Source organism: Typopeltis vanoorti, chromosome 6, assembly GCF_054136105.1.
Source record: "Typopeltis vanoorti isolate ZY-2024b chromosome 6, IOZ_Tvanoo_1.0, whole genome shotgun sequence".
NCBI classification, from domain to species: Eukaryota; Metazoa; Arthropoda; class Arachnida; order Uropygi; family Thelyphonidae; genus Typopeltis; species Typopeltis vanoorti.
The window spans coordinates 9018567-9041183 of NC_143554.1; the positions used below are offsets into that span (position 1 = coordinate 9018567).

Here is a 22617-nt window from a genome sequence, read left to right on the forward strand (position 1 = left end):
TATCTGGCTTTTTAAAACAACGAAAGCGCTTCGCTTTATTCTGTCCTTTACAAGAAGTTGAAACGAATCGAAATCTAAAATGGAAGTACACGCAGATTATTTTTGTCGAATTTGCCCCACAATTTTCTTTCACGAGTGTGCAGCTTTAATTATCCAAACCAATGTAATACTTGTTCATATCTTTCTGTACATTTATGGTAGTTATTCACATCCAGATTTCTCTGTTTAACAATAAATACTGCGGTAAAACCATGAAAGAAAGGACAAAATATTGGATATTTCAAATCGAAAAAGAAATCCAGGAATGTATTCTTCAAAATATATTTTATGTTCTTTTTGTCAAAAGGGCGTTTCATTTAGCCTGAGGAAAACGCTAGAATATTATTATTATTATTTTGAAACATTTATTATTGTTATTACGTAACACCTCCAGGGAGTCCAAGGACTCATCGAGGAATGGCACCTACTCTACAACTCTGTCTTCACCACTCAATCCACCAACTACAACGAACCGCAACTACCATCATCATCTACACCAACGCCATCTACCGTCCATCATATCCTGGCGATAATCTAAAGAATGGGTCCCATCGGGACGCTATACGATAAAGAAATTATTTTTTGTAGTGTGCGAAGTAATAGTAAATCCCAAATTAATTAATGAAAAGATAGCTTTGGAATTTTTAGCAAGGTTGGTATTTTATCCCTCGAATTTCTTGCTATTAGAATCCAGTATGATTTTTGATCATAAATTGATCATAAATTTTGACAATAAATTGATCCTCCTGCTGAAAGATATAAACAGCCAAGCACAAGCAAAAATCAGAACAGCAGGTGAGACTAGATTGGTTTGCCACTAGTCAAGGCACAAGACAAGGGGGACCCAATATCACCAATTACCTTCATCACACATCTGGGAAGAACACTAGATAAGATTAAAGAAGAAGGTGGAGGCATTTCAATAAATGGCATGAGAATAAACTACCTCTGCTTTGTAGATGGCATCGTCATGATTGAAGATGCGGCAAGGCTGGAACAGACATCGCAAACACTATATATCACAGAAGGAAAAAGATATGGACTAAAAGTCAACTTTGAAAAAACTAAAACAATGATATTCGGACAACAGGAGCTACTGAACAGAGTTACGATAGACAAATTTCAACTGGAAAATGTGGAACACTTCACATATCTTGGATGCCGCATGACTTGGAGATCCCAAAAAAGAGATAACAATTAGAATAGCCAGAACAACAACTATTTTAAAAGCCATGGACAAAATATGGAAGAGCCGAACTATAAAGATGCAAACTAAACTGCGCATTGTAGAAACCTGTATCTTCAGCACAATGCTCTATGGATGCGAGGCCTGGGTACTCCTGAGAGAATCTGAAAGGAGGATATTGGCATTTGAGAGGAAGAGCTATAGAAAGATCTTGAGAATAAGCTGGATGCAGAACGTGAGCAATGAGGAAATCTATGCGAATACACCAAAAGAAAACCTGATCCAAAAATAATCAAAAAGAAACTACGTCTATTTGGCCATATATGTAGAATGAATGATGAGAGAAAATTAAAAACGTTGCTGTTTGGGATGATTGGAGGAAAGAACAAAAAGAGGAAGACCAAACAGAGAATGGGCAATGACATCGTCAAATGGTGTGGAAACTCTATACACAAACTGAGTCATCTTGCACAGAATAGAATGCAATGGAAGAATCATATCAAGATGGCAGCAGACACCTACGGGCACTGGACCCATGGTTGTTGATGATGATTTTTGAGCTTTGAGAAGGGAGAGCTTAAAGAGGAGTGGTTGTAGTATAGTTTGTTTGAATTTCTTATACAAGAGGTTAACAACCTGTAAAACATTGTCTTCCTGGGACGGTGTTTGAATACATCCCTAATTGCAATACTAAGGAGTCCAGGATCAGAGATCAATCCTAAAATAATTTGATATAATTTACTGACTTGGGAGTGAGTCACAGCTGGGCTACTCCTTTCACCATCGCCGAGGCTGAGTGCATTCCTACAACGTACTAGATAAGAGGCGATGGTCATATTCCTTACTAGTACTGATTTGCATGTACTTGTGTGTGTTCAAACGATTTTGATGCACCAAGATCAGTTTGGGGGGGGGGAGCATAAAGATCTTTTAGCGAGCGACTAGAATTAAATCCGTAACGATTTTCTTCTGCAGATCTAGTCGGAAAAAAACACACACACACACACACGAAAGTACCTGGATCTTCTTGATATATATATAAATTAATATTAAATAGCTGTATATCAAACGGGAATGAAAGTAATGTAAGTTAGTTTTAATGTATCGTAAATGTAATTAAGAATGAATGAAACTTTACTGTAAGATACCGGTGACTATCCTTTTTAGCAGATCACTTTTTATTCGGTCAAGGTACAAAAATTAACGCAAACATAGCGCGTTTACGATAAAACAAACATTTGGAATTTTTCGATAAGAATGAAGCCTATTATGGCTAAAATCCTTGGAAAAGCTGCTGTGCTTGCAAAACATTGTAATATTTGTAATATTGGTAGTGGATTACAGCTAGTATTGAAACATTTTATACGTACGTATCGAGTTGCAGACGACAGTTTGTGGTGGAGAAATAAGTTATACTTGAACTAATGTTAAGTTTATACACCTCAGAAGATAATGTAAATTTAAAACAGTCTATTTTTTTTTCTTCAGTTAGCGAAACTTTATGACTTCACTTTCAAAGTTAATACAATTTAAATTGGATTAAAATAATTACTTAAATTTTGAATCCTAATTTAAAAATTAATAATTAATTTTAAGTATTAAAAAACGTAATGTTCTAAAAATAAATCTAAATATAAAAGGATTTGGAAATAAAAACTTACCACCAGAGTGTGAACTATTTTACGTTCTATAAACAGCTTTCTGAAGAATGCAGTCCTGTCAATTTTTCAGCGTGTCGTTATGCCCTAATTTGTGTCTTTGGAGGCAGAAGATCACAGCTCACCTCGTCAATAATATTTGCCACGTAATATCGATGAGGGCGTAACCTTTATGTGATATTGACAAAGGTTTGCCACACTTTCGAGTTAGCCTGCTGTTTTCGAGGTCCGCGTTTTAGTTTCCCCTGAGATCTTTTTGTACTTTTTAGCATTTTTAATAATTTTGTTTGCATAAAAAACTAGCCACTACTATAAAGGGAAAGAATTTGTTTCATTTCATGAAAAATCGAATTCAAAAAGTTTTTGAGCAGAGCTTAACTGTGATATTTGTGATAACATTCATCATCGGCATTATTATTACTGACCGTCTACCATCAATCAGACATTAAGTCATTAAGGGTGCCAACGGCATGGACTACTTAAATTCTTACCTTACAGTTTAATTCTTAAATTCTTACCTTACATTTAAGTGAACGTATGAAGTTCACTTAAATTTCTCTTTGCCTCCTGTTAGACAAATTCAACAAATTATCTAACAAACCCGTTCTCATAACTATCATGATACGGTCCCTCCCTACAATTAGTGGAACTTCTCTGAATATCCCGATTTTCTTTACATTCTTGAAAAAAAAATTAGCGAGTCAAGTCGTAAGTCGTAAAACAATTTTAGAAAGTTGGAAAACGGTTTCATGTCTCCATTTCTGGTCTAATGAAGTCTCTCTTAACTTATCCTAGTTGGTTGGAAGTGGATAACACTGATGTTGTCCATCTAGTAGATCGAGTGGTTCTAATCCCACTACCTCCATAGATATTTATGAATGTCTTGACGGTGGTAGATGAATTTCATGTCTGTGTGAGACCACTATCCAGCTTATTTGAAGACCTAAAGTGAATTTTAAAAAACATGTTTTCTCGTATGAAAATGCTAACTGAAATCGATTTTTTAAAAATTTTTGCAGATAGGAATCATCTAAATAAAAATTCTGAACTTATAGTACACTAACTAATACCATGGATGGACCGAAGTTTTATTTTTGTATATATATATATATATATTATTATTATCTGAGACCTCGAGGGAGTCAAAGACTCATCGAGGGAGGCTGTAAATTACCCAACCCAGCTATCATACCTTCCCTTTAAATTCATTCACACTAGATACACTCACTATCCCTAAGGGCAAATTATTCCATTCACTCAATCTAGCTCTTACCTAGCTCTTATCCCTTTCTTGACTGAGAACAACCTTAACTTCCATGGATGCCCCCGTGTTCCCCCCACCTTCCATATAACGAAAAATTTCATCATTTGAAATGCTATAACACCCATTCAAAAGTTTATAGACCTCTATCATATCACCCCCCCCTCTTTCTCCTGTTAACCAGAGTCTGTAATCCACATACTCGCAATCTATCATCATAATCTAAATCTCGTAATCCGGATATAATCTTTGTAACTCTTCTTTGCACCCTTTCCACAGCTTCTTTATCCCCTTGGAACCCAAGAGACCAAACCTGCGCAAGCACAGTAATCCAGGTGTGGTCTTATCAAACTCTTATAAAGAGGCAAAATTACTTCTTTATCCTTACTTGTCAAGGTTCGCTTCAACATAGCAATTGTCCTCTGAGTTGTATTTGCAACTTTTGCTATATGACCTTTGAACTTTAAATTCCTATCCACCAATACACCAAGATCCCTTGCCTCTTCAGTTTCTTATAGCATAACCCCTCTAATATAATATGCCGCTGGAACTCTAATCACGCTAAAGTGCATAACTTTACGCTAACATTAAACTGATGGCCATTTTCGTTTGCCCAAATTTCCAGTCTATTCAAAGCATTTTGTAATTGCTGAATATCAGTAGCATCCCTGATTGCCCTGCCTATCTTCCCATCATCAGTAAACAATTGCAAATCTCTATATATAGTTGTTTATTCACATCTAGAGATCTCTCGCTAGGCGATAACTTATTTCCTACCTAATTTGTCAGTCTAGCAGATAATGTATGTTTTTGTATGATGAAAAGCTCATATTTCCGGGAGAAAAAAAAAACCCTTTCTCGTCCGTATACGACCTTTCCTCCTTCAAGTTTGGGATTTTTTATCCCTCAAAGCAAGCAAACTGGCAAGAAGAATATACGCAGCTATCGTAATGCAGTAGTCTTTATAGCTTCAGTTATTTTGGCTGTAATTCAAAGCAACCAAACTAAGAGATCGATTGACTCATCTTCAGTTGAGGAGCTTTTGCGTGAAGAAAAGCCAACCTTGTTCAAAGTAAAATCCCTGGTAATTCCACTGCTAGGACCAGCAACCTTTTTTTTGTTTTCCTCTGGAGGCAGGAGAAATTAAGCCTGATTTCCTCGAGTTCATTTTGGTATTCCAACCTCAGTTTTTTTTATGTGAATTTAAAGACATTCCAAAGAAGCATCCCAGAATTATCAGCAGTAGGGTTTAGTAAGTAATTGGTTGCACAAAGCAGTCTTCTGCTACTGCATCGATGCATTATATATGGCTATTGTTTTGTAACGAATACTGACGAAATTTGATATCATCAGTATAATCCAAAGAAATAGTGCCGAGTTTTGGCTGATATTATTATTTAGTTTATTTTTTATGTGATTCGTACACATGGAAGGTTTTGCCTCGATTTTACATTAGTACTTTGGGTAGATAATCCCGAAATACCGCTTAATGACTTTAAACCCACGAGTAAGCATTCTCACATTGGGTAATGAAACTCATCGACCACCTAAAACATTCGTAAGCATCCATGTCCGCAGTGGATTCGAACCAACAAGCTCTTGATTGGAGAATAGAGAAGCTGTGCTTTCGGCCAACTAGACCGGCAGAGCATATAAACTGAATGCTTGTAGATGGCGATAATTTCAGATAACTTCCACTTCTTTTTCCATTTTTTATCTATAAAACTTGACTTTTTCAGGTGACAGATAAAATTTCAGGTGTGGATAGACTAAAGGAAAATGCTAAAGTTAATCAGAATATATTTTGTCTCAATTTACGTTCAGCGTGTTAAACGAACTATCACATAACTTGGCTTCATATAAACCTAATTAATGTCATTATAAAATGCTCCATTATTTATATTCTGTGCGAAGGCTGTTTTCTCTCGGATGTTCCTGTTTTGTTCAATTTTTGGCTTCCTTGAAATCAGTATGTAGCTGGATACATACGAGTTAGGGCCCCATGATGTCGAAGTTGGTGTGTGTGTCATTAAATTGACTAAGCTTAAATCATTAAAGCAATTAAGTCAGTTAAATTGATTGGTATATAGTTAGATTTCCAACCATTCTTGAAAAGACCGTGATAATTGCAAGAATAGTTGACAAAATCTCAGAAAAATCAAAGATTTGTTAAAACTCTGAACACTAGGGGAATAGACAAGGAATGTTGATTGCAAAATGTGCAAAAACGATGTCATGTTTTTCTGTTACGTCTTAAAAATACTGATATGGAATTTAGGTATTATTTTAAGAAATGAGTGAGGGAACACGAGGAATTGAAAGCAGAAAGGCCTTTACTTTGGTGAGAAATATAAATACGTACTGACGTAGGGGAGCGTATTAAGAGATCGCAAAATAATGTAAAAATAATCTAAAATTTTAAAAATGTTTAAGATTTTAAATGAGTAAATAAATCCCCTAAACTCCTTTCATTTTCCTAAAGGGCACTTTAGCCCTAACTAATTGTGGAAATCGGTGTCATAATATTTCATGACAACGATTTCTTTGTAAGATAATCCATTTCACAGCTAAAGTTTCTCTCTTCATGCGATATTTTCCACCACTAACGAATATATTTTCTAAGAATTTCCTCTTTTTTTTTTTTTTTACATGGAATGCGATAACACAGGAGGAGAATTTCCTTTCACCGATATCACATTCCACCAATATTTATGATCAGCATACTTCTTAACCACTATTACCTGTATAAAGATTAAAAAGCTAATTAAAGACACGCACCGGTTGAAAATTGAAGATTTCGACAAACCGACTTACCTACAAAATGTTATCACATTCGTCTTTCCCCTTACTTTCTCTCCCTTTTGAATACTTCTGCAGTTAGGAGGATGATCGGCTATGGGGACAAAAGATTAGAACACTTTTACTCTTTCTAAGACCTTATACAATTTCCGTCTACCCGCGAAAGGTAAAAATCTACATTACGCTAGTACTACTGTGGGTGGGCTAACAGCTGGGCACTGCAGAATCTCTACTCGAGAAACCAAACATGGAATTTCTCCAAGCCACTTCGGGCCTTCAATTAGCAGGATGGTAGTTTCACACTAAGCGATGAAGATCGTCTCCAAGATACACTACTTGCCAAGAAGTTCAACGGACGCCATAGCGTGAGGAGATGTAGGACCTCCTTTCACTGCGATGAAGGCGGCAATCCTAAGGAGCATACTTTCCACAAACTTACGGTAGCGATCAATGTGAAGTTTAGACCATTCTTCCTGTAGGCATGTAATGAAGTTCTGAGATGGATGTTGTGGGGGAAACGTCCCTTGACCTCACGCACGACGCTCCATTTCATCCAGCAGATGCTCAATGGGGTTGAGATCAGGACTCTGTGGCAGCCAGTCAAGTATGGTGATGTTTATGTCCTCAAACCACACCGTTACAACAGCCTTATGATACGTTGCATCATCTTGCCGAAAGACACAATGGTCAGTTTCGTAGAAATGCTACGAAGTAGGAAGCATCATTATCCAGAATGTACAGATGCCTCTCTGAGTTCAATGCACCACAAACAGAGGTCCGAGGCCAAACCAGGAAAAACAGGACCATATCATCACACCACCACCTCCAAATTTCATAATTAAGGTTATGCGCTCTGATAAGAGACGTTCTTCAGGTATCCGCCACACCCATCCATCTGCTTGGTGGAGGGTGTAGCGTGATTTGTTGCTCACCTTCTGAAATAAAGGGAATGGTGACACGACAGACCACCGCTATATCACCATTTCGATGAGAGGCAGATAAGGAGAAACCATAATATGAATTATCCTGTCGATATATGACTCGGTAAAACCATTAGTAAGGATGGTGGGCTTGCGATTTATTTCTTGGAAGAGCAGCAATTCAGTGGAGCAAAACGAGTGTGATCGATCTACGAAAGGCCAGATTTTTGACAATTCTGATGGTATGAAAGAGAGGATGTAAGATTCAGTATGTGTTTCCTTTCTAAATAGTAAGAAGTGAAGGCTACCATCTGGTTGACGAAGTAATGGACGATCTAAAAAGGCAATCCGATTGCTCTCTTCTAACTCGAGCACACTCTCTTTGCTTCACTGAATTGCTGAAGACATTTGTTTCTATGCGGCCTCAAGAACGCTTTCTCTCGTGGAAGACGAATGCAGCAACGAGAAATACTCGTTGGCTGCATTCGTCTTCCACGTATTATTGTAGCGTTGTAGGCATTCTTGAGCCCTCCCCCCCATTAAAAACCTAGTTCCATTACTAATTTGACCTTTAAGAGTCAATGAAAAGGTGAGCATTTTTAGAGCAGCAAAATGATTTCAACGGTGCGCCATTTCCTGTGCTAGGAAGGACAATGTTAATAACAAACACAACGGATGGTGAATAAAGAAGTGAACAGAAGAAAAGAAATTTTTCTCATTCTTTTCTTATGAAATGCCAGTTTCATAAAGTCTGATAAAATATCACGTAGGATTTTTTGAGTACTACAGGAAACAAAAATTAACTTCCCAGAACACTGCGTAGTTGAAAGCAATCACAATGTGCAAATATGAGTTTAGTTCTGAATTTTGTATTAAAGCAGTACGTAAAAAGTAGCGTATAGTTCGCAAAAAAAAAAAAACCTTATTTGATTTTTTTCATTTTCAGGAAGCCTTTAGAAAGACGTTTTCCCCTCTTAATGTTAAAGATTTCATTGAAATGCGTTTACAAGCGCTTGTTGCTACTGAAATCCACAATGAACCCCGATTTACTGTCTGGCTTCCGTGGTTATCGTTTTCCGACTTTTTCTGCTTGTAATTTATAACAGAATTCTTACAAAACTGCGAATTTAAAATAATTTTTCCTCAATACTCAAATGAGTGCTATTTTGTGACTAAGGCAGTTTGCTTAAGCTTAAATGAGATTGGATGCGGATTCGGAATCAAACTAACTTTCACTTGTCGCTCAAAGCTAAAACCTGTATCGTGTCCTAACTATTTTTGGAAAATCCAAGAAAAAAATTGGCATCAGCTTCACTTTATCTTCGTTTACCAGGTGAGTAGTTCAAGATTCGTGTAACTTCCCACCGATTGCAGAGATCAAAATTATAAGTTCACCCACGATTGCAGAGATCGTGGGTGAACTTATAATTCTGTGACTTTAATGACTCAGTTCTTGAATGCATGCATTTCGTGAATTCAGGACGATTATTCTTATGAATTAGCTGTAAGAAAACTTGAACTACGTAAATGAAAATTAGTTGAGAGCCTGAATGGGTTAGAAAAGGGTTTTTCTCCACTGCCCCTCATATGTTATTTGTCGATCGCCGATGTCGTCACCACAACATTCATCGAAACGGATTTTTTCACACTACAAGAAACATGAGAATATAAAGACACCATTTCGGTCTCTCTAGCTTGCAAAATACGAAGAAAAACGGGTTGATATTGAGCGTTCGCTATAGAAAAACATGATATTTAAATAATTACAATGAATTTATGTAGAGATTAGATACAGAAAGTGAAAAACTTGATGGGAAACAAGGTAGCTGTATATATATTTTATATTTTTGTTTTCTTTAGACGACTCCAGGAAATGAATGCCGAGAAATTTCTGCTTATTTAAAAAAAAAAAAAACTTTTGATCACGTGCATTGTCATTTGTAATTACTGAAATGCCGTCAACCCTTACTGTAGCAGCCGTTGTGATAACAGTACAGACACGACTGCAGTATTGTAATAATATCTTTCATTTAAAATAAAACAAATGGTCGGCATTTTGATCTTAACACCATGGTCATCATCAAAAGATGGTGTGTATGTGTATACACACACATGTATACATATTCACAAAGAATGAAAGAAGCCCTATAGTTCACTACATATTTATAGCTTTAATTACTTTGGGCAACCGTCACCTTACATTGACCTTTCTGTCTATTAAGGAAAATGCAATGAAAAACTGACTGTAATATAGATTAACGTTACCAAAACAGAATAAGATAAAGATGAATTTTAAAATGTTAAAATATTAATAAAACTTTGTCTAAGTAAAACTGCTTCGGATTTAATTTTAATTACAGAATTTATTATTTTCCACTTTATTTCATTATATATATATTAATTTTATAATTTAATTTGATTGCGAGTGCCTTTAGATATTAACGCTGAGGTCGAAAAATCGAGTGATTATTTTAAATTAAAATTATCCACTAGCCGTCAATATGGATAAAATACATCACTCCTCTACACTTCGTATCCATCACATAATTCAATGTAATATCAACGGTATTACAATTTTAATACGCACTTCGCATCCATGGTAACTTGGACGTATATATAAGTCGCTCTTGTAAACTCTACCGACCAAAGGAACATTGCACTTTCCAATAAGCAACAGAAGAAAGCTGATGTAATGCCACTGCCATACTCATATCATCACTTTGCAACATATGAACCCTTCTTCTCCATTTACTTCTATTCCCTCAGCCATGGTGGGGGTAGCTATATGCTACTATACTAGGGAGATGATTATGAGCAAGGTGGTTTCCTGTTGCCTTCCTTGCCGTAGTATATTTTATGACTGTGTGGGCCGCTTGAGGGATGAAAAACCCGAGTTACCGAGGGAACCCTCCACCTCCGTATGAGACCGGTTAACTCTATTTTAGTCTAAAGCGACCAGATCAAACTTTCATCACTGACGGGAATCGAACCCAGTCTTTCCGATCAAAAGGCTTCGTCTATACTAACTAAGCTACGGAGACTCCACATCAGTACGATACTCGTATTATCTCCTGGATAATACACACTCAGTATCTAACCAATTCTCTTTGTTTCTATTATCTTTCTACCATTAGCATTCGTTGGTTATCTTTCCATAGTTCATCTTTCTGTTACCAGCTATACAGCTATAGAACTCTTTGTTTCAGACACGAGTTCTCTCTCACAATCCAATCTGAAGTGCTTTCTGAGTTTGTCATAATCAGCAGCTCTCCATTTTAATTCCTCGTTAGTGTAATCCAAAATCATCAAAAATATTTAATTTTAAATTTCAGTATTCACAAGATGATTGTGAACGGTGAGGAACATTCTTACAGTACCTTCCAAATCCACATCCAACCCAGTCCCAACTCCAAGCTTTAGACTAGAGATTATTACTCTAATTGAGCTCTTTCCTACAAATTGACCTTGCGCTGTAAGCGTTTTTCTCTTCCCAGATTTCAGGGTTTTAGAAAATTGACTGATCCTAATCTACATTGACTTTTCGTCAAGTATAAGACATTATTTTTTCTTCTCCCCACTCCCTCCTGGCTGGCTGCCAATGAATACTTGAAACATTTCTCTTTCCAGTTTTCGCTGAGCTCATCTTCTTTTTCCAAAATATATATTCTCATGTTTTTATTCGTTTATTACATCGGACTTTTTCTCACACTTTAACGTGAATTCCAAATACGTTGCTCTACCATCGGCTACAGCATTCTTCACACGACAATCACTCTCACTTTTTCTCTTTCCAGTTTCACTCAGTCCAGTGGCTGTTACAACCAACCAGCCTAATTCTATTAATGATTATGAAAACAGCCTGCTTCCCCCTGCCCAAACGTGTAATCCCTGATGGGTTTGTGTATTTTACAGAGGAGGGAAAAATCTTTGGACTTAATGTTTCGTTGAGGAACTCTTTTATGAAGGGATTCATCCCATCTTGAACTATATCTGAACCTGAACTAAGTCCAACCGAAAAGCTTCGTTCCTACCGACTACTCAACAGAGAAAACAATTCAATGTTTTGTTGTGATATTTTCCCTCGCTCTTCTATCAGTTCGCGAAAGCTTTGAAATCCCAAATAATTCGCGTGAACTTGACGAGGTTTCAATTGTTATTAGTGCCGAATTTTCTTGCTTCATCGATAGCTGATCTTACGACTCGACTGTGCACACACTAGGAGCAGCTCATTAATATTAGAAACGTGATCGGTGCGATGTTACCCTTTTTTTTTCTAAGAACTGCGTTATTATTCGAGAACACTCCTCACTTTCAAACCATTTGCCCCAGAATTGAATGGAGACGAGGTGCGTCCTTTCATGCATTATGTTCGAAACATTTTCGCCTGAGAAGCGATATTGGGAAAAGTATTCAAATACTAATTGACGTCTTTGTTCCGACTGTTCGTATCTTTCACAGTGGCTAAAATTGCAATTTCTGTTATCTTCATTTATTTATTGGAATGTCTCCTGGTCTTCTTCTGTTTCCTACAAGTTTATATTAACCTCTCTCTTCCAGAATGCAGATGTGTGTGTGTGTTCAAGATGATCAGCATCTTGCGCGCTCACACAAATGTGTAACAGTTTCCATAGGGCACACGTTTCTTTTCATTGCAAGTGTGTCTTACAGGGAAATCAGATCACCAAAAGTAAGTGTTAGCCAGGATTTTAGTTAATCTTAAGTGGCTTTTTTCACTGTTAAAAACTGTTTTCGCTTCAGCAGATGAAATCCTGTGAATCACACACTTTTTTTAAAATAAAAAAAGGTAATTTTCAAATTGCAAGCGCATTCAGAACTCAGCCAGAAATGACAACCAAACACCTCAGATTTAAAGAAACCCTTTGACTGACATGCCATAAAGCTCACACACCTCCATTATTTCGGTATTTGCAACCGAGATTTCTGTGGAAGGCGAAGATGAGAAACGTACAAGTTAGCGAATCATTCTGAGGAGCTTGGTAGTCCATCTTGCATGCCAATGGACGATTGTTTTGAATTTTGAGAATGGCACCCTGGAAATCCAGAATGCTTTATTCGCTTTTTCTTTTCAGGGTAGCAAACGCACAAGAAGTCCCACCAACAGTTCCAAAACTTCTGAGTTGATTTAAACGAATCATTTTATCAGACTTGTTCATACAGGGAGCTATTAATTGCCAATGTAGACAAGTTCTGTTCGGGAATATATGCTAATTGGCTGAGATTAATGCTACCTCTCGAAGTAAATGGCAATTGATGACAGAATTCGGAGTCACTACTAAAAAAAAAAACAATACAAGACAAAAAAAGTCTTGTATGCAATGGAAATATTTTCTCATCAAAGTATCATCATATCCACCTGCAATCATGGATGCACCCCCACCCCCTTTTATTGATCACCGAGGAGACTCATTTAGATTTTGCACACTGGTTTCCACTAGTCTAATATGATGATACATCCACCGATAATGATTCAATGAATCCATGCAAAGCACTCTTCTTCTTCCCCTTGGCGATGTGTAGTCTCATGATGCACAAATCAAACAACTAAAGATTATTTTGGATCCAAGTAAGCAACCAAGTTTTAGCTATAAAGTTTGCATGTGCCACAGAGTTTAAAAAAATGCAATTTCGCACGAGTTGCATTCGTAATGAACCGCTGAAGAAGAGAATCCAAAGAAGGAATGATCTTGATCATGTCGCGCTTATTCCTCAAAACTAACGAACCAGATGAACCCACGCAGTTAGCAGACAGAATTCAATAGCCTCTTAGGTGTATTTGATTCCAGAAGTTTTCTGGAATCGGTTTAATGCTGTTAGTTTATGTCAGTGACCGGGCAAAACGCTGCTCTGAATAGCAGGTTAGCCAGCGAAGCCCTTAATGGAGAGTGCCAACAAAAGTCGAATAAATGCTGCCTAGGTAGCATTTATTCGACTAAAATTCGTAATTGGAATTGCACAACTTACGGACTTTGGTCGACTAAAATTCGACCAAAGTCCGTAAGTTGTGCAAGTCCAGACATCGGCTGTCATGTATCAGTGCCGTAGTCGATGTTATACTGCACCGTCGCATTGCATATGACGACGTCTCTGCGATTGTTGTCGTGTGTAGTTAGTGTGCAAAGACCTCGGTGACCTCCAAAAACGTACGATCATTGGAGTGTGGCTTGCAGGATCTGCCGTAACCAAAACCGCAGAAGTCGCAGGTGTGTCAAGAGCTACAGATCGACGATTATGACAAGGTATGGAAATGAACAAGGCGTTGTCTTCAATCGGTTCTCCAAGGTTCGATCACACTTTACGCCTGCGACATTACTGGCACAGTTGGGACATATTTTGGAGGAAGAATGATCCCAAATTCCATTATCTTAGCTACACGACTTGTACCAGTCTATTCCACGTCGAATTCGTGGTTTTCTACCAGACTGAAGTGAGCCTACAGCTTAGTAATAAAAAAAAAATTCTCCGAAAAATTTGTAGGATTTTCCATTATTTTGATAACCCGTGTGTGTGTATGTGAGAGAGAGAGAGAGAAATAGCAGTCAAAGCATTGTATGTATGTATGTATGTATATATACAGGGTGGTTTCAAAATTCCACGTACAAACTTTGAAGGGAGGTAGAGGACATCAAAATCAACCATATTCACATATGAAAGCATGACCGGAAACGCCTCCGGAAGGTACTAACAGGGACACAAAGATACAGAAATAACACAAGGCAGTAGTAGGTGGTGTAAAAAACTTTATTAGGCGTAACTGAACAGTTCGATAGTAGTGGATGCATAACATGGCAAAGGAGGTGCATGTCTGCCATCCCAGCGTTCGTAAAACGACACATGTTCTTCCTACGACGTCGAAAGCTTGAATGAGGAAGCCACAGTTGCTCACCTGGAGTTCTGGCACAGCGCCACCTATCACTTTCGGGTGGCGTTTTTCGTCATACTTTCCTATGTGAATAGGGTTGATTTTTGATGTTCTCTACCTCCCCTCAAAGTTTGTACGTGGAATGACTGTATACATACAATGTTTTTTTTAGGAAGATATGCAACAGTATCTCATACTGGCACTCTTATTTACCAATGCCGTGTGACATACAGGTGGAGTGCATCCAGAAATTTGTAATAGTCAGTATTTTTTAGACTTTTATATAGTATTCAAATAAGCTTATTTATTTAATGAAATTTGCCCCCTATATTCAAGAAAATATGTAATTTTGTTTGTTTGGTTTTTTTTCCCTATAAAAAGATGTTTTTTTAATGGCTGAGATTAAATTTAATGGTTAATTTTGTAAAATTTTGCCGCCCTTCAAGTCCGCTCCATTTCTTAGTGGGGCCACGACTGTCCTGTTTGGATATGCATTACGTAAACGAATGTGAAGAACTCTTGGAGTGGAAAAGAAGATGGACATGAAAGAATAAGCGAAAATGAAGTTGCTTGTTTTTGAGCCAAGTCTTCCCCACCTTTTTCTAGTGTAGCTGGAACTCTGGCAAGGCGAGTACGCTCGCCTTGTACTCGTCTACCCACTCCACACTGAATAGCTTTCTTCCGTTGTATTGAAAGGAGGAGGGAAGTCACTTAAAGTGACTGCGTTATCAGAAGGGGAAAAAAGGCGAAGATGTAATGCTGTAACAGTGTTTGTACTGTTACTGCATTGTGTTGATTGTATTTGTCAACTTCCGATGAGATTCTTAATTCTACAAGGAATCGCTTGTAATGCAAACTCTTCTTACATACATTTTGCTTCAATTTACATAAAAATATTTAGAAGGAAGACCTGCAGGTATTGCCTTTTATACCAGCGAGATGAAAATATCAATTGAAAAGACAGATAATTCCATAATTACCTATAATAAGTATATTTCCATGTGTTCAATCAACACTTTTTCAGCTCTCTGGGCAAATTCGTCGCAAAGAACATTTGGTGTGTTTCATTTCGATAATTGTAGAATCTCCTGCCACGGGCGCACTTGACAACTTTCCTATTGCCGTTTTTTCCTCCTGTCCTTACACTAGTGCAGGACAGGAGGAAAAGTATTTGTGCCATTTAATTCGAAACGTCTGGTTACGAAGCACCTTTCGAAGGGCTTTTCAACTGGAGGTCACTTGTCTCAGTAAGTGAAATAAGGATCTTTCGGATTTCTGTCTTCTCTCTTCTTTCAACCCTTCAATTTACACACATTTTTGCTTATGTAATCGGATGACGTTATTTTATTATGATATTTACGCTGTTTTGGAGAGGAGCACATTGTCCTCGAACTATAAAAATGATCATTGGCTATTTCGTGCTATTGAAAATACGATAGCTTCTTCCTTCTCACTTTCTCTTCTCTCTAAGGATGCAGATCTGTTTCCTAATGGTCAGAAACAGCCTAAAACGTAGGTCCTGGATTCGTCGTAGAAATCTGATAGTATCCATATGGATTCCGAGAATCAAGGATTACGAAAGTCCCTTATTATGCAAGGGCATTCATCAAGTGATGCAATGGGGAAAGTGAAACAGATGTGGCCGCCAAAAGCGAATGCAGGATTACTTACTCCCCGCTGAATCCCTCCATTGTACCGGAAGAGGGAGGGAAGCCACTAGGAGTTACTGAATTATCAGAACATGAAAAAAGTGTAAAATCTTTTCTCACTGCATTAAGTTGATTGCCTTTGTAATTTCAAGCAGGAATATTTCTTTCTGAGCATGCCAGTCTTCATATGTCACCCCATCAACTTACAAAAAAAATCTGAATTCCACTTAGGACCTTAATTTTAAATTCTAGAATAAACTATTTCTGATCCTCTAATTTTTTTTCATTTCTCAGATGGGAAGAAGCCTTTTACTCTGATTTTTTTTTTTTAACCAGTAGATATTTCGTTTTCCTCATCAGTCATCATTGATAGATGATATTATTGCTGTCGAGTTCGAATTCAGTCCATCTAGGACGCGAAGAATCTCTTATCAGAGCTTTTCAACTGAAGGTGAGTTACCAGTCTCCTATCTATGGAAGTGGGGGATTTTTTTCTCCCGGAAACAGGGGTGTTTGATTCTTTAAAAAAGAAACTCGGTGATTCAACACAGACATAAAATACTCGCCCGTATGGGATGCAGTGGGGAAGTGGCAAGTTGGCTGCATTAATTGCGCAAAACCCCAAATTAGGGGACTAAACCCATCTTGGACGGACGAGAATTGATATACTGTCTGAAATAACCGTGCGAATCCTGTTGGCGATTTCTCCAAGTCGAAAACAATCTGCGCCAAATCTTGATCTTTGGTCGATCTGATAAAAAGGCTTAAAAATACTGCAGTCGTTGACTATAATTGAATCTAATGGTCTTTGTTTGCCCTGCACATTGTAGAATTCAATAATAATAAAAATAATAAGTATTATTATTAAACCTCCAAGAATCAAAACACTCATCACACACACACACAGTTTATCATACCGTGCCTTAAGTATATTCACTGTCTCTGCGCTCACCACACTCTCAGGCAATGCATTCCAATCACTCACCACTCTCCATGCAAAACGCCTGCTTCTCATCCCCCTTGCTCACACTCTCCTCATACAACTTCCATTGATGACCTCTTGTTCTCTCCTTGTCTTCAATCATTCTATGCAAAACCTCCCCATATCAATCTGGTAATAACCCCTTAACGGCTTACATGTCTCGATCATATCCCCTCTCCTCCTTCTATCCATCAATTTCTGCAAATTGCATTTTGTCAATCTGTCTTCATATTTGACATTCTAGAGACCAGAAACCACCTCACTGAATCGTCTCTGAACCTTTTCCAATACATCTTTTTGAAAACCAGGTGACCAAATCTGTGCACTGTAATCCATGTGGCCTGATCAAAGCCTTATACAACGGACCTTATAAACGAACCATAACATCCTTACTTCTACAAGGCAGTGCCATCTGCATCATTCCTGTTGTTGCTGTGCTGTCACAATTTTAGCAACATGACCCGGAAATTTTAAGTCCTTGTCCACAATTATTCCCAGATCTCCTCATTTATTCTATCTCTTCCAAGATATTTCCACCGATTCTGTACTCTACATCCCATCTTTGCTTCTCAGATTTCCAAACCTTACACTTTGCAACACTGAATTAATAACCCCACTCATGTAATGTACCAATTCAGACAGTGAATTCAAATCCTCTTGCACAATGCCACTCTATCCACTGGACTGTGATATTTATCACCAACTTTGAATCATCAGCAAACAAATGCATATCATTATTCAGCCCTCTCCCAATATTATTAACATACAAATGAGGCAGTATACCCAAAACAGAACCTTGGGGTACACCACTAATAACGTTCTTCCTCCGGAATATCGCCCCTCCATACACAACTTGCTGATACCTATCAGACAGCCAATCTCCAATCGCACTAATCTACTGTTCAGCCCCATTCGTTCCAATTTAATTACCAGCTTGTCATTTGACAATTTATCAAACGCCTTTTCGAAATCTAAATACACCACAGTGTACGCATCATCCTTATCAATGCATTTGTCACTTTATTATGAAAAGTAAGCAGATTGCTAAAACACGATCTTTCATTAACAAATCCATGTTAGCCACTAAACAGTATTTTTCTGTTGTTAACCCAATTCTGAATCTTGGTTCTAACTAACCTCCCTAACACTTTAACCACAACTCCAGGCACACAGACTGACCTATAATTCAAAGTCTTGCTATCACCTCCCTTACGAATCGTAACAATTTTGTCCTCTTTTCACAACTTTGGAACGTGGCTCGGTGCAAGACTCACGTTAAAAAGATATGTAAGCTGTTGTTAACTCTCCGGAACATTCCCTCAAAACACATGGTGAAATTATATCAAATCATACAGCCTTATTAATATCAAGTTTATTCAATTCCACATATATCTCCTACTCACTTACTAACATTTCTTCCTTCTTCTCCTTTCCCACTGTATTCAAGTTCTGCATGATGTCACATTCATAAGAATGAAATACTTGCATCAATTGCTCGTTAAATATCTAAACTAATCCTTAAATTGTGAGCGCAACGATTATCATTCCTCCTTTTTCACCAATCAATCCCATCCTTCCATAATCATTCGTTCTTCTACTGGCCACATATCGAAAAAATCCGCAGGATTTTTTAAGCCACATTAGCTAACTGCTGCTCATAATTTACTTTAGCTACTCTTATTAAGTGTGAGTACCTTTCCTCGCCTGCTCTTTGTACTCTACATGCAACTGGTTATTATCATCATTCATTTTGCGCTTCTTCTTTTAGACTGCATATTTTTTGATTCATCCATTTCATACCTGCTCTGTTTAATCTCTTGATCTTTGGAATGCATACTGATGTTGCCTCCACCGAATAGTTCTTGAGTAGGATCAAAGAAGCATTGATATCCTTTCCATCCAGTTTCCTCTTTCCAATTTATTTCCGCAAGCTGTTTTCTGAGCTTCTCGCAGTTAAAGCGAGATGCTTACATCGCATCGCAACTTCAATGACGCGAGATTTCTGGATAGCTTTTGTAGGCTCTTCTAATCAACCACTAGAACTTCTCTAATTACCCCCCCCCCCACACACACACACTTCCTGAGTTATTTGATCTTTATCGCAACGATTTTTTGACCTCACCCAGTTTTACATAGCAATATTAGTTATGATTGGGAACACGAGATAAAAGCAGTTGTTCACTTTCAGCACTCGTGCAGTATTTTATTCCACTTAGAGCCGCAGCGTGCGGCTCTAAGTGGAAAATTGAAACTATGGAAAATTGTAAACTATTCAGCCAAATAACAAGCATTATAACTTCCTCCCATGTTACGAATTAAAAAAAAAAAAAAAAAAAAAAATCAAACTCGCCGACATTTGAAATATCGTAATAAATGTTCCGCTGTTTTCGTGCTCGAATAAATACATACCATAATTATAGACCTCTCTGTATTGTGAAATCAAAAATTAAATCATCTTTTAAATTCTATTTATTTTTAAGATTTTAAATATTTTAAAACTATTTTACAAACTCTTAAAATATTCTAAATTGATGTATTTCGAATATAAAAGACAGGGTCGTCGTAATCTACTAAGCAACTAAGGTCATGTTTAGAAGCGAAAAGTTCGGAGGGCCACAAACTTGAAAAATTGTATCTCAGCTTAAAGGAACGCCGTCTATACAGATTTTCTTGAATTTAGAGGCTGCAAAATAGTGTTGTCCAGGGGCTGCATATTACCTAACAACGGTCCTGATGAAATGTTTAAAATTTTCAAATGCTCATTTTTTTTTACTCTTAGTTTCACATTCATAATCATCCTCTAATGCATGAGGCTTTTAAGATTTTGTAATCGTTTTGTAATTTCGAGTAGGATATTTTTTGCAACGCAGTCGCGAAGACGTTTCTGTTGAAAGTTTATTTGACTATAATTCGCACTTTTTTCCCAAAATTAAAGCTAAAAAATCGTGGTGCGAGATATATGCGGGGATTTTCTGAAACGAAAGATTTCAGAAAAAAAAAAAAAAAAAACTGAAAATGGGTATGACTTACCAAGAAGCTTCTATTCTCCATCACTACTGTTCTGAAAATACTTTCAGGCTCAAACTTTGTTTGCACACACTTGGATAAAGGATTAAACTAAATTTATTATAGTCTAACCAAGTGAAAGATAAACTTTCAACATCTTTCTCTAAATCCAGAGTAATTTAATAAAAAGGTGGCACACCGTTTGGCAACTCCTATAGGTAAACATGACCTGCCATTGCTTCTGCCTTGTATCTCCACCTCTGGGCCTGGCTCCCACTGAAGACCTTAATAAAGGTCGAAACTAGTCTGGGTTGTGGCCCTTCCCTTAATGCATAACATTAGACATATCCGCAAGGAGATGTGTTTTGCATTATGGGAGATACTGAGATAGGATTATTGGTATCTTGCTCCACCTTTGCAAGGAGTTGCCCGGTGTTGTACCACTTTACCCCAGTCCTCAAGATACTTTCAGGCGCAAACTTTGTTTGCACACACTTGGATAAAGGATTAAACTAAATTTATTAAAGACGTTTCTGTGTTTGTCTTTGGCTTAGAAAACCTTGATTCGAACCCCATCGATGACGCCAAGATTTGTTTTTGGTTCTCAGCTGAATATTAGCTGTTTTATATGGACGTTGGTATTTTCTTTGAGAAAAAACTAGGGTTTTCGTTTCGTCAGCAGGCAAACCAGCATCGTGAACACAAATTTCTAAAGCCATAATACATCAGCCCTTAGGGAAGGCAGAAGAGGAACGGCTACATTCTTATAAATTGTTGTCTTGGGAGGTATTCAGGTATGTTGAATCTTCAGTCAAAACACGGCTTATATGGAATTACAGATTTTAAGGCTATGTGAAACTTACTGGAACAATGTAGCCTAGTGCCAAGGGAAACATTATCAGGATAATAATCAAGGGATATTTGAAGGATGCAATATCAGATTGCATTTTTAGGGTTAAAATGAAACAGTCTGGTGCCAAATGGATAACTAGCGGCATTAAGCATGAGCTGCAAAAGAAGAAACTGTAATAATAATAAAAAATAATAACAATTTGGCTGACTCCTTTTATTTCTTTAGAGTAGGGGTCGCAAACCCCTACTCTAAAGAAATAAAAGGCCGAATACGAAGCCTTCATACGAAGGCTTCGTATTCGGCTCTCGACCTTAATGATTTCTTTTCTAAAAATCAATGTTCAAACATCCTGCGGGGATTAAAACAGAAAAAAATCAAACTTCTAAACGTTTTATGACAGCTTTAAACAAAAGTAAAACTTATTACAATAATTCTTTGTACCATGTTTGTATCATCAAATGTCGGCAACACTGAAAATGGAAGTTACTTGTCACGTAGCCATTTTAAGCCACGTGATACAATGTCAATAAGTTACAGGTTACCATTGTAATATGGTAGTGTGTTAATAAAAATTACCTCAGTAACTTACTTTTTTCTGCCCATAACAATGTCTGAATTTAAAGTTAAAAAACGAAAAATAGATCAAGAAGGCAGAACTTTTCAAGAAAAATGGGAGAAAGCATATTTCTTTGTGGAAGTAAAAAATATTCCGACATGTTTGATGTTAGACAAAGTGTCGCTGTGGTGAAAGAATATAACCTAAAACGTCATTATGAAACAAACCATAAGACATCTTGTAAATATACAGAAAAGATGCGTGATGCCAAACTTAAAGATTTAAAACATGAACTTAAGTTTCAACAGAGAATATTTTCGAATGTTAACACAACAAGTGATGCTGCTGTTAAATGCAGTTACGTTGTAGGTGAAAACATTGCTCGGGCTTCGAAACCTATTATTGATGGAGAATTTATTAAAAATTGCATTTTAAGTGCAGTCGAAATCATATGTCCGTAAAAAAGCAAGCATTTCAAAGTATAAGCCTATCACGAAATACAGTTGCGAGCGTGTTGAAGATATAGCAGAGAACTTCCAAGATATATTGCGTGAAAAAATAAAGGGTTTTGTAGCGTTTACCAAATTTTTATAAATAGGCAGTAAATATACCAAATATAAAATTTATTGTGCAAAAATGTTGTCAATCTTTGGAAGCACTTATGTATGCGAGCAATTATTTTCAATTATGAAACTTAATCAGTCCGAGTTCCGCTCACGTATAAAAGATTCTAGATTAAATGCAATACTTCATATTGCAACATGAAACGAAAAAGCAGATATTGACATGTTAGTACAGATGAAAAGATGTTTCAGGATCAAAATCAAA

At 37.2% G+C, this 22617-nt stretch overlaps 1 protein-coding gene across 5 annotated transcripts in view; it reads left to right on the forward strand.

Annotated features, from left to right (window-relative positions):
• LOC150105272 (tyrosine-protein phosphatase non-receptor type 4-like) overlaps positions 1–22617 on the forward strand; it is a 238981-nt gene that overhangs the window by 16596 nt on the left and 199768 nt on the right. The window lies entirely within an intron of this gene.